Here is a 13,332-nt window from a genome sequence, read left to right as displayed (position 1 = left end):
CTGGCAGGAGCTATTGTGCATGTTATACTGAATGATGAATTTCCTTCTGAAGATTTAGAGATAATGTCTTTACTGTAAGTGTCATACTGCACTGACAATCTGAATGCCATTATCACAGTAATAACCGAAATTAAAAAGTGGAATAGTGTCATTTGAAGATGAATACAAAGAACGCAGAAAGACTTGCGTGTTGACTCACTGGAGCTATTCTTCCCTCTCCTTGCTCTGTGTATTCATAGTCTTTCAGTAGAATTTATTCCAATAAGAGAAGTATTTCTTCATTTAAACATTTCCTAATGGATTTTATTTCTCTGGACCCAAATTCATCTGTGATATATCATTCAAGCAATTAATGAACTCTGTTACAATAGATCTGGCTTGGATAGCAAACCTGAATTATTTAAAGTAAAAAAATTGCCATTAACATTGAATGTAAAGACATCCTGAAATGAACATACGATTAGAAGTGGGAACAGCTGGGAAATGGGCTTTAAAACCACACAGGTGCTCCAAACCAAAATGCTACTATGGGCTCTGAAACTATCAGGAGTCATTATCTTTCCCTCTACTCACAGAGGGTGCTCAGGCCATTAGGAATGGGTACCTGAATCGTCAGACTATTGTCCCTCAATTGAAGCCTCTTAGAAGCAGTTCAGGTCACTTAAATATTTAAACGTTTGAATATTTAAAGGTGTTCAATGGGAGTTGAGAGCTTTTTTTTTTTTTAATTCCATTTTAGTGCTGAGAGCAGATCAAGCTAATTCAGGCACTTGAATGCGCTGCTTGTGACTTAGCCAAGACAGCTTTGTGTCTGCTGGCTGCTGTACACAGGGACAGGCCCATCGGTCTCCTGCAGCTCCAGGCCTCGCCATGTGCTCCTGACTCCCCCTTGGGAATTGTCTAATTGCGTGATAACTTGTTTTATGGTATTTAACAAGCAGAGAACCATTCTTAAAGTTTAAAAAAAAAAAAAAAAAAAAAAGGAAAAAGTGATTACCTTTCTTCTGGTTTAGATTTCTTAACGTACTTACGGGATCAAATGATCACCAGTGCCAGCAGAAAGGACAGTATTGAAAATCCCATCAGAAACAGGTGGGCAAGGGCAAAATCACGCTTCTTGCTGGCAGCTAGCTATAAGATGGCCTTAGTTGTACTGTAAGGCCATGCACAAAGGTAGATGAGATGATGCAATTACTTCCCACAGGGTGCAAAAATGGAAGGGTAGGGGACCTCAGAAGCAGTCACAAGTGCCATTGCCAGAGAAGGATGATTATGAAAACTCTGGCCATCTTTGTCCCAGTGAAAGGCAATTGTCCCAGTAAAAGCTTTTCATTAATATGGATGGGAAGCAGGAGAGAGGAAAGAGGGGAAGTAAATTTAGAAAGGTTGCTGTCTGCATCTCTGGCCTGCCTTGTGTGTCAGAAGTGATGGGTATAAAATGGTTACAACACTCAAGATCAGAAACGACAAGGGCAAATAAAAAATTAATTTACAAATACATTTCACGGTTCATGCACAGTTAGGTGCAACTTATTTTTCAAAATTCCCTTCTCTATTCAGGATTCACTTTACTTGATGTAATATGTGTTGTTTTATACTTATGAGAGTTGACTTATGAATAATATAATTAGTGAGTTTAGGCTTTCAGGAAAGGTCTACACTAACTGGAATTTACTCAATTTAAGCAAGAAGTACTTTGCACTTGGCATACTCTGCAGGGTAACTATGATGTAGGCATAACTGTTGAAATAATTGTTTGCCTCTCCATACAGTAAGGCTGAATTACACTCCCCTCATTTAAATTCATGTTAGTGTCTGAGTATATAATAGCTCAATAGCATAAGAACCCTAGCCTAGGATTCCTATGGCTCAAGCAAATACAGTGCGTAGGCTGATGTGATAAGCTCTATTTCTTTCACACCGCAGTTAGCACAGACATGGGGAGAACACCAGGCAGCCTCACCCTCTGTGTGCTTCTCCTTGAAGACCATCAGCGTTTTCCTATACATCTGGGCTGAAACACATGAAACCAGAAAACACAATGGTGAAAGTTGTTCTGAGAGACTCAAAAATTAATATTACATGTGACTGATACAACGTTCAGTTTTTAAACTTGTCAGATGCCTTGCTAGTGTAAATCAGCATATGTCTACCAGAAGCAAAGGATGAACGCGCAGATGTGTTTTGCAGATGTTATCACAAACCCATTGTTAGCCCACTGAAAGACTGAAATTGTTAAGGTGATCTTCCTTAATGTTATTTAGCCTTTATACCATCAGTGCAAACGTTAGCTCCCCTTTAACATTCACTGTTCTCCTCGCTGTAGTTTCCTTAGAGCAATACCTGTACCCACCAGCTAGTGATCTGTTATCCTTGATTATGGACTAAAAACCACTGTTAACTCCAAAACAAGTTGTTGGACCTGACCATACATTTTGTGGGTTATGTGAAAAATTTTTAAATTTGCAATTGATCTGCAGTGAGCTCACTCTCTGATCTATATTATCAAAGAGGCTTTCTTTGGATCGGATCAGGAGACTCGCAGACTGTGAGTTGTATAAGAAGCAGTAGCAAAAGTGACTTTTTCAGCAATTTTTTTTTTTTTTTTTTGCAATGCTCTCTGAGTGAAAGCGTAAGTGAATATCTGTCTTTTCTGAGTCAGATTAGAAGTGGTAAGAGGCCAGGACTCTTGGTCAGCCCTAGATTTTTTTTATAATTAATCTGGACAGAGATTGAGGCCATGTTTTTGAAAGAATGGCAATCTTATAGCTCATTTTCTTTTCCAGCTGTCTTCATAGCCCATTATAGGCTATAGATTCCTAATAGTTAAAAACTTATGTGCCTAATACACATATTCCGGCATGGCAAAACATAAAGGAAAGATTGCCACCATTGCACATGTAAGTGAAGGACAAAGTTCTGCTGTATTGGTCAGGTATCTGAGAGAGTTCATTTGACTGTGGAGTTAAAGGACTCCTGAGTCATTATGACAAATTACCACCAACATAAGCCACCAGTGTGGAAGCCTAAATTTCTCCTTGCAAAGAGAAGGCCACAGCAAACATAACCAATTTGCTAATACATAAACTGGTATGCTACTAGCTGCAGCAACCCCAAAGAGAAGGCAGCTTCAAATAAAGGCTAAGAATACTATGCATGTGAGTGTGGCTGGTTTGGTTTTGAGGCTCTGGAACTGAAGATCAGAATGATTTCAAAGAAATGCTGAAGATCTGCTCACAAAAAGTCAGAGGCATCAATCTCAAGCTGGTCATCAAGGCTAGAGGTCTTCAACGATGTTTAGGAAAGAGAGCATAAATTTTTGTTTTAAGTATTTTGTTTGAGGTTTTTTTCCAAGTTTTACCATAGGCATCCAAATATATTAGTTATTGTTTCTGAAGATCTACTACTCTTTTGAGTTAGAGACAAAACAGGACAAGAACCTTTTTAGAAGGGGCAACATGTAACTTCAGGAGAAGAATCACAGTCTGAACTGCAATAAGGAAAAAGTTAAAAATAGACGATCTGCACCCCGGTCCCTTTGGGCCAGCTTATATGGTTTAACATTGCAATGAACTCCTCCCCCTGCCCTGCCCCAGATTGGATTTATCCAAGTCACCTCGAGGTGCATCTGTTCCAGTGTGGCTTTATCTATGGGCCACAGTCCCTTCAGAGATCTACCTGCTCCAACAAGGCCTTACCCGTGGCTGCAGTCCCTCCAGGGGTGTACCTGCTCTGTGGTGGGCTCCTGCACTTTGTGCATACATGAGCAGATGTATTCATTTATCAAGTGGTGGTTGTTGACAGTGCTGTTGCACTGGTACAGAGGGATAACTCACCCTAGAAAAAGATGTCAGTTCAAAGCAGAGTTCATTGGTTAGCCTCAGTGAGTGGTTAGAAAGATCTCCCTGTATGTCAGCAGACAACATATGACTCTGACCTAAGAGTGAATAGGGCAGAACAAGCTGGTCCCCAAATCAGCTCAGCAAAGACTCCTGCCCTTGGCATTGCTCCCAGCTCTGCTCTCAGTGCTTCCTTAGCAGCAAGCTACAGACTGACCTTTGGAAACAAACAAAAAGCATAAGCTCTTGGGTCCCATCAGACTCCTCACAATTTTCCCTGGTAAAAGAGAAGAAAAAGCTGCATAACATTGCAGAAAATCACAATGAAAAGGATGGCTGAAAGTTGGTACCTGTCAGATGCACTGCCTGAGCAAATCCATCGAACCTAAACATCCTTTTAGTTTTAATAAAGCAACTGAAGGAGATATTGTAACAGAGGAAAGCCTGCAGTGCTATCTAGGCCATATATGCCTTTACATTTGCCAGCTTAAAAATGATACAAAACTGAATTGGTTAATCAGTTTATTCACATGTCAGTAAAACCCCTTGATCATGCAAAATCTCACATACCTGTCTGAATTCAGAAGATTTCAAGAACTCACTGAAAAACCAAAATAAAACAAAATAGCCTGCCAGGTTTTTTTTCTTATTTTATTTTTTCCCATTGGTTTAGGCTTTCTAAAGTACTTACATTGCTTTAAACTCTTTTGCAAAACTTCCAGCAAATCGTCTGTCTAGTATCTCTGTGTTGCATGCATGACCTCTCTTAATGCAGGCCTGCTCTTGTTTGGCTTTTCACTATATGTGTTGTAGTACTGGATAATCATATTAAAGACTGGGCATGTTATGCACTTGTGCATCTCTCATTTCTAGGATTCTAGTACTGATAATTCTAGGTAATTCTTTTACGGTCGAATAGCCATTAGGGATAGAGCATGTCAGCATTTTGATTTTATGCTAGAATCTATGGGTCTCAGACACCCAAATTCTAAAGAAATTTAAAAGAACCGTATGGTAAACCTTTGCCATATTTGAAATGCCACCCAATACATAATTTAATTAGAAGGTGCCTTAGCTGAATAGTCATTCCTTCAACTTTGGTGCCAGAATACAGATTTTCAGAGAATTGGTAATTAAATCTTCTGTGCATATTCTGGGCTAACAAATTTCCCTCTCCTTTTCTGCATGAAGATTTTAAGGGCTATAGAAAGCTTAAAATATGGATTTCCATTTTCAATTAAAACAGAGAGAGAGAGCAAAAGATTGTGAAGCTTTCCAGTTGCTTCATGGGAAACACATGAGCATCCTGATATAGAGAACTGTCTGAAGCCAACACTGTTTATCTCATGCCTGAAGGGCAGACAGCAGAGAATGCACAGCAGGTGCAGAGAATGCAAATCTTTGGCAAAATGCACCTTATAAGTCCCTTGATGCATCATTAAGATGATGGGCCAAATCTAGCCACGCTGACAGATTACAACTTCTCTCTCAGGACAAAAATCCAAAATTCATATTTTGGGTTCTAAACAACCCATTTCTGATCATCATAATTTTCTGATCATCATAACTTCTGATCATAAAAACAATTTAAACTTCATAATCACTTCATAATCTCTAAACGTGGAGTGAGAAAGAGGGAAAGACTTTTATCTCTGACTAATTTTGCTGGTTTGTGGAACCAGCATGGTTGTGGTTTAAACTGTTGTGTAAAATGACTTTTAAAACTTATATGATCTCCCTGTGTCCCAAGCAAGTGTTCTTACTCTCTTTGTGGTCAAAAAGTAGGCCAACATCTTGCTTCTCCATTACTGTTAAATACCCTTTCTGCCTCTTTTCTCTCCAACACTTTTATAGCAGTGAACTAAGTACAACCTGGAAAAAGGCACCAGGAAGGGGCAAATAAGGATCCAGACTTATATTAAATATAACGGTTGCTATTAGTGAATATCCCTGCAAAGTTTGAAAGGATCAGGCCTCTAAATGTATTCCTTAGCTGTGATCCAAACTTTTTTTTTTTATTAGCGTATCATTAAGTAAAGATCTGCCAAGCTTTCTTCATTGGTCTGTATCCCCGCTGTCCTAGAGCCTCAATCTTTTCTTTTTGAAAACTTGGACATCTTGACTTCCATGAAAAAAAAAAACAATATCACACTCTTGGTTCTCATGGTTGCAAGGAGAAAAAAATGAAGCAAGGCTTGAAGTGAACAGATGGAACAGTGTGTCCCCCCATCCATGGAGAATGGGGAAAGAAAAACCCAGACAGCTGACCTGCTTTTTCCACTGGCCACTGCATCCTTAGAGCTGAAAGCCACTTCCAAAGGAGAGCAGGGGGCAACAGCCCAGCAAAGAGCCATACATGCTGTGTAGCATGGCAGGCCTTGCGACCATTACCTCAGCACAGATTTGAGCTAGCTGTGGAGGCAACAGGCAAAGCCTTCTGCCCAAATAGCTGGGATTACCCCCTGCCCCAAAACCACCCCAACACAGCAGGTTACTTTGTGCTAGAGAACATAGGGATGCCCAAGAGAGAAGAGGGGGGAGAACAGCAGCACTGAGCCCTAAATCAGCCATTGCAAAGGGCTGGCCATGATAAGTGGGGGGACAGATGGCCTCCTCTGAAGCCTGTTACTCTCTCCCTACTGCAGGTGCAGTGGCCAAGAAGCATTTCTGGTTTTGAACGCTCCTCACAGGAGCAGTGTATCCATCTCAGGCATGTGAGGAAGCACTGGGTGCTCAGACCATTCTTGTCAATAACAACAGCACCCATTCATTAACCAATACAACTAGCAGGGATCTTATAGCTTGCACCATAAAAACCTGAAAGATTTGACTTCTCCATGGAGGAAACATACTCTGGAAAGACCTACATTAATGAAGTAGAATGGATGCATGCGGTCAGGCCAATATTGGCCATCACTCCCGCTCCCACACAGTCAGCCTCTGCATCATAAAGGTAACCATGGATTGCCACTCATCTTCCTTTCTGTTCTTCCCCTTGTACTCATATAATTTATCTGAAATTTTTAAAAGTGGTTTCTCTAATAGTGCAACTACAAATTAGGACTTCTGAACGATGGTGGGTACAATTCAACCAGCACTCAGCACCAGCTCCATGTCTCTAAATACTCAGAAAAGTATAATTTACCCTATTGAGCTCATCTCTGTCTTCTGGTCAAGGGAGACAGAAAAAGTGTGCTGGATTCACCCTCTTCAGGCTTGTAGATGAAGCTTCTGCTCTGAATTGGTCTAGTACATCTCTCTCCAGTGTCTACAGAAGTAACCTAGGAAGCTTTCTGAATAGCCATGAAATGAAACAGAAAACTGCTTTCTTATTTACAAAAAAAAAAAGAAAAAAAAAAGAACAAAACCCCCAACCCTAACCCTTTCAGCAAAATTGGGATGAATCAAGAACTAAGGGAGGAACCTGTCCTTGGCCCCTAAATTTTCACTTGTGTGTAAGACATCTACAATAAGGAAATAAACAAAATAAAGGCTGAGGAAATAAGCAAAATGTGTGTTGTCCCTTCTCTGCACCCTTTCTCCATGCTACTTCTCCTCAGAAATAAGCTAGAATTTCCCCCAGACCAATTAAAGCTTTTTACTGGCAGAACTACAGAGCAGTATCCTTGGTAGAGCTTTCCATTTAAAACCTTTAATCTGCATGTTATCTGATTCTGAGCAACCTTCTTCTAAGTAGAATTTATGCACTCTCCCTTTGAATGTGCCTTGGGACCAGAGACTATGTATAGCACTAATTCACTTAAATTTCTCATTTACTAAAAAAAAAAAAAAAAGCTCTCAAGTTCTTCCAAGCCGATTTAGGTTTCTTTGCAATGATTTTAATTGACTGCTTCAGCTTCAGAGCAGTATCAGAATACAGCGATCAAGAGTGGCAAGAACAGCATGTTCATACATGACATATTAGAAAAAAAAAAAATTACATTTGCTTGTTTGAGTAAGGAAGCAATAAAATGACCAGAGGGGGAAAGTCCCCCAAAATCACACGATTTCCTGTACAATGTTCAAAACAGAAAACAATCAACCAAGCAATCAGCTGAAGAAGAAAGACTCATTTTGCATGCACAACAGAAGCTTCTTGCCATGCTTTTCTGAAATTTAGAGAACCAGTATTTGCCTGCTTGAGTCATTTTCAGATCAGTTGGCCGGAAAACACATTTTTAGATCTCTCTGTTAAAAATATGTGTTTTAAGGATATAGCTATTATTTTAAGAAAAGGAAGAAATTAATAAATAAAAAAGCTTTTGAGAAATGCAGCCATGAATGTTGCAGCTGGAAGCCAGCAGGTACTGAGCATGTTACATCTGGCCACAGCTTCGAGTGCCAAGCACTGGAAAGCTGAACCTGTGCCATTTTGGAGCTCTGGCTTTACTGGAATGGATCCTAGAACCTTGTCTGGGAGTAGTCTACACTGGATGGCCTTCATAGCTCCTCTTTCCTTCCCTCTTATCCACATCTGAAGCATCTGGCAGAAAGAGGAAAGATAGGAAAAACTGTTTGAATGAGTAGGTAGGGAATTTGTGACCAGTCAGCTATGACAGCTGTATACAGATTTTAACATGTTAAGGGAACCTCAAGTTGTTGAAGAAGAACCTTTTACATGCTGTATATCTGGTCATCTCTCTGTCTTTCTATCACCTTTTCAAAAAATCCAGGTACAATCCATAATTTCTGCTGAGTACTGAAACCAACTTACTGCACACAGTGCCTCCACCCTGTAGTTTTCAGCACTGAGCACCATGAAAAAGAGAAATGAGTGTCTGATCAGATCCCTGGTGCTTTTTGAAAAAGGCAAAAAACTCCATTCTGCTTTTGAGAAACAAAGTTGACATGTAGTGATGTATTTTGACTTCAGCAAGGCTTTTGATACTGTTTCCCATAACATCCTCATAAGGAAGCTCAAGAAGTATGGGTTGCTGAACTTCAGGAGGTTCCTCTTGGCCCGTTCCTCTGTCTCATCCAGGGTACCTCTGAAGACTAATCCTGCCATCAAGGCCGTGAACTGCTTCCCCCCCCTCTGGGTTACCATTACCCGCCGACTTGCTGACGTGCCTTCCGCCCCTTGTGCTGGTAACTGATGATGCTGATGCTGAACAGGATCGGCCCTGACGTTGTTCCTTGAGCAATGCCACCTCTGCTGAGAGGGACCTGGGAGTCCTGGTGGACAATAAGCTGACCATGAGCCAGCAATGTGCCCTTGTTGCCAAGAAGGCCAATGGTATCCTGGGGTGTATTAAGAGGAGTGTGGCCAGCAGGTCGAGGGAGGTTCTCCTCCCCCTCTACTCTGCCCTGGTGAGACCCCACCTGGAGTACTGTGTCCAGTTCTGGGCTCCCCAGTTCAAGAAAGACGAGGAACTCCTAGAAAGAGTCCAGAGGAGAGCTACTAGGATGATAAAGGGACTGGAGCATCTCCCCTACGAGGAAAGGCTGAGAGAGTTGGGCTTGTTCAGCCTGAAGAAGAGAAGACTGAGAGGGGATCTCATCAACGCATACAAATATCTTAAGGGCGGAAGTCAAGAGGACGGAAGCAGTCTGTTTGCAGTGGTGTCCAGCGACAGGACTAGGGGCAATGGATGCAAACTGAAACACGAGAGGTTTCAGTTGAATATGAGGAAGAACTTCTTCACTCTGAGGGTGGCAGAGCATTGGAACAGGCTGCCCAGGGAGGTTGTGGAGTCTCCTTCTCTGGAGATATTCAAAGCCCGCCTGGATGAAGTCCTGTGTAGCATGCTCTAGGTGAGCCTGCTTTAGCAGGGGGGTTGGACTAGATGATCTCCTGAGGTCCCTTCCAACCCTTACGATTCTGTGATTCTGTGATTCTGTGATTTTCATAAGGTGCTAGAAGCTGTCAAAACTCTGAATTTCTCAAATGTTGTTGTGCAACAGTTCTTGTACAAAGCATTTACTTAGAAAACAACAATACAGGGATTAAAAATAAGGTCTCTTCAAATTTAGTAATAGCCACCACAAAGACGGACTATGGGAAAAGAATTTGTCACCTGTAACTTCACCCTTGCAGACTGAGTTTAGGTCTTCTAAAGATCTCATGTAAGGCTGAATTTCTGTGTGTGCACTTTCCACTGTGTTGGAAATCCCACCGTTTACCTATGCCAGTCCCAAACTACCATTAGCCAGAGAGAGCCAGCGCTATTTGACAATTTTATCATTTTCTTCCTAAATGAGAAGATTTGAATGTTGAAAGGATTCCTTACCCTGGAAAACAGGGGTGTATGTGTGAACATGAGTCCAAAAACCTGAAGACTGTGGCTGAAAACATGGACTGAAAAGTTTTAATTTTTTTAAAACAGATTTATAAACGTTTCTCTGTGTTTGATCCAGCAAGGAACATATCTCTTGTGCTGATGCTAGAGCATGCTTTTCTAAACACAACATGATCAGATTGGTTTTAGCACTGCTCAGGAATCCATCAGGGCTGTTGCCCCTTTGTTAGGACCAAGCTCAATGCAGTTGCCTCAATAAGCTGTCCCATGGGATAAGGAATCGCCTTTCTACAGGTGAAAGAGCAAGGGGTAATAGGAAGGCTCATGAAGAAAAAGACAGCCTGACTGGTCATTACCACATTTTGGCAATTGAAAACTTAAGCAACTGCAACACCCAGCAGGATCTCAAGCCCCATAAGACACTTGTCCCCCTGAATAACCTACACCGCTTTTGGTGATTTGACTTCAACACATTGGCTGTAACAATCCTAAATTAGGACAAAAGTAACAATACCTTCAGGTGACCACTGTCACTTCATCTTCATGCTGCCTCATTCCCTCCTTCCACATTGCACAGTACCTGCCAGTATTGCTGAGAAACTGCAGAGTGATTGTCCACATCTCTTTACAGACGGGCTACAAAGGATGCTTATTTAGCACATTCACATAACTGCTTTTGACCTCACACCATACGAACTGTCCTTTCATGGGTTTTGATTCTATAGATCCCTGATTATCTTCAGGGGGGAAAAGAATTTAAATGCCTTTCTTTGGTTCACAGCCAAATGCTTTTCATACAATCTAAAAAACATCTTGCAGCTTCCTTCACAGCCCTGCCCCTTCCTCCTCCCCTCTTACATCTGCTGCTATGAAAACCAGCCTGTTCCATATTTCTAAAAATTGAAACTAGATTTCTGAATCACTTCACCTTTTGGTTGCCACTCAGATTATTAATCTTTATATCATAAATAGAGGCTCAGTTGGCTCTAGGCAACTGTTATTTTAGTGTCTGACAGGCACAGGCTTCCTTCTCAGTCTGGGGACTTATTTACATTTCTGTATCCTGGCCCACTATTGAAGCTTTCCCCAGCTCTCATTCAGACAAAATTCCCACTGAGATTTTAAAGGTCCCCCTTCCAATGAATCCTTAGCATCTCTCTCATGTGTAGCACTCAGGATAATGGAATCTGAATCCAAGCTGGTTGTGCTGGTCCCTTGCTCATGGCATTCTGCTACAGCTCCAATCAAGGGAAAATTTACTCTGATTGCTATAAGAAGGAAAGGATGCTGCCAAAGTGTTCTCAACACACTGACTTTTTTTTTTTTTTGCAATGCTCTGCATTTCCTCAGTCCAAAATAACCCAGATTTGCCTCCTGGTGTACTCCAAACCAGAGGCTTTTACTCTAAACCAGAGGCTTTCCAGGTGTCACTGTGACAAGAATTCAATTTAATGTGAGGCATTGGACTCTCCTGCCCTTAACCAATGTCCTTCTTTGTCTAACAAGATGAGAATGACAGCAATGGCCAGCAAATGAGTCACAGAGGGTGCCTAGCTCCCTAGTGCCCAAGGGCAGCACCTCTGCGATGGCACCGAGAGAAGGTGGTGGAACTGGCCTCGCAGAGCTGCGATCTGTGGCCCTCAGGCTCCCACAGTGCTTTCCCTGGAGAAACTGCTCCAGCACACAGCACGGCCACAGCCGAAGCCTTGCAACCACAAGGCTCTTCTGACAGCAATTAGGTCTGCTGGACAGGTGCCTTCAGAGTAGTACAGAGCAATGAAAGGTGCAACAAGGGGACAGATTGCTCCTGCCAAGCAGTCCCTGAGGAAAAGGCCGTGCACAGGCACCATGACGCTAGAGGCACGAGGAGAGCTGCTCCCACTCTGAAGCGCCGAGCCCTGCACTTTGTGGTGCTGGGTAACAGGTTCATCCTGATGGCCGGAACAGGCTGGCCTTGTATCTCTGAGAGACACAAGCCATCCTCTCCCACCAGCAAGGCACTTGCTCTGGTAACCCCTTATTGGAATGATTTTGCTTACTTGATTTCCACACAGAGGGCCAACGTGTCGAACAAAAAATGTTCACATGCAGCTTCAGGGAAGAGAGCAATGGAGATGATACCCTTTATTCCTCCGCAACCAAAGCCAAGTCAGAGTCCTTCACATCTTGCCTTGGAGCACCACCTTGGAAGTCCTTAACTATCCCATAATTATAAATGTTTGAATGTAATTTTGTGCTAGGCACTGGAGCCAATTTTCCTATTCAGTGATTCTGTCATTTTGTAAAATGTGTACAATAGGCGACATCATTTATTATAAAAAACAGAGAGTGCAAGGAGATTAAAATTCTGTCAGAGGCGTATTAGCTTTGCTTGGCAAAAGAAAAAACTTCATATGTTTGTGAATCATTCCTGAGATAATCATACTCCTTTAAATACCATAAAGAAAATAATTTTCATGTTTGTTCTGGAAAGCATCATGAATATTAATACAACTTGTCCATTTTGGAAAGTAATGAGCTTTTTTCCTTCAAAAGATTTTGTAATGACAGCATATAGATTTTGAAAGGCTAAAGACACTACTAATCTGAGACAGATTTGTGTGTGAACATTTGTACCATAAATCTGGTACATATCACACTCAGTTTTAAAAATAAACCCCAACTGGTAGCTGTTTGAGTCAGTTTGTACTCATCCCTCCTATGTGAAAAAGGTGTGCAATTTTGGAGACATTTAAGCTCATAGCAGCATACTGCCAATGAATACTTCGAGGAACTCTAAAGGTTTAGAAACTTATTTTGAGGGAGGGAAGAAGGAAGGGTAGAAGGAGCATCTTAATTTGCATTTAAAGCGTCTTTTTTAACAGTAAGTAGGAGTCTGAGTCACATATATGCAATGGATACTGTTTGAATAAAGACAGAACCTTTTAGCTTACGGCATTTTCCACAAGCTACCTACGGCACTACTGAAGCTTAACGTAAAACCCCAACGCCTTTCATGATCCCCCTTACTTGTAGCTAATGCACAGGATTGTGGAAACCAATGCTCAGTTCTCAACTCCTCAGCAAAATCTTATACAACCAGAGAAAGTGTCATTTAGTTTTTGTTGCAGTTTTCTGACAACAGCAATTATATATTTACCAGCTTCACGAATGTACTGAGAAGATAAAGGATGGACAGAAAGTGTTTCTCTATTTACAGGCATGTTTAACAGTATAGTTGCTGAAGAGACCTAGATAACAGGAGAAAAGAATAC

This window comes from Egretta garzetta, unplaced genomic scaffold (assembly GCF_000687185.1).
Source record: "Egretta garzetta isolate BGI_Z169 unplaced genomic scaffold, ASM68718v1 scaffold374, whole genome shotgun sequence".
Taxonomy (NCBI): domain Eukaryota; kingdom Metazoa; phylum Chordata; class Aves; order Pelecaniformes; family Ardeidae; genus Egretta; species Egretta garzetta.
The sequence above is the reverse complement of the archived record's forward strand: the minus strand, read 5'-3'. Positions refer to the sequence as shown.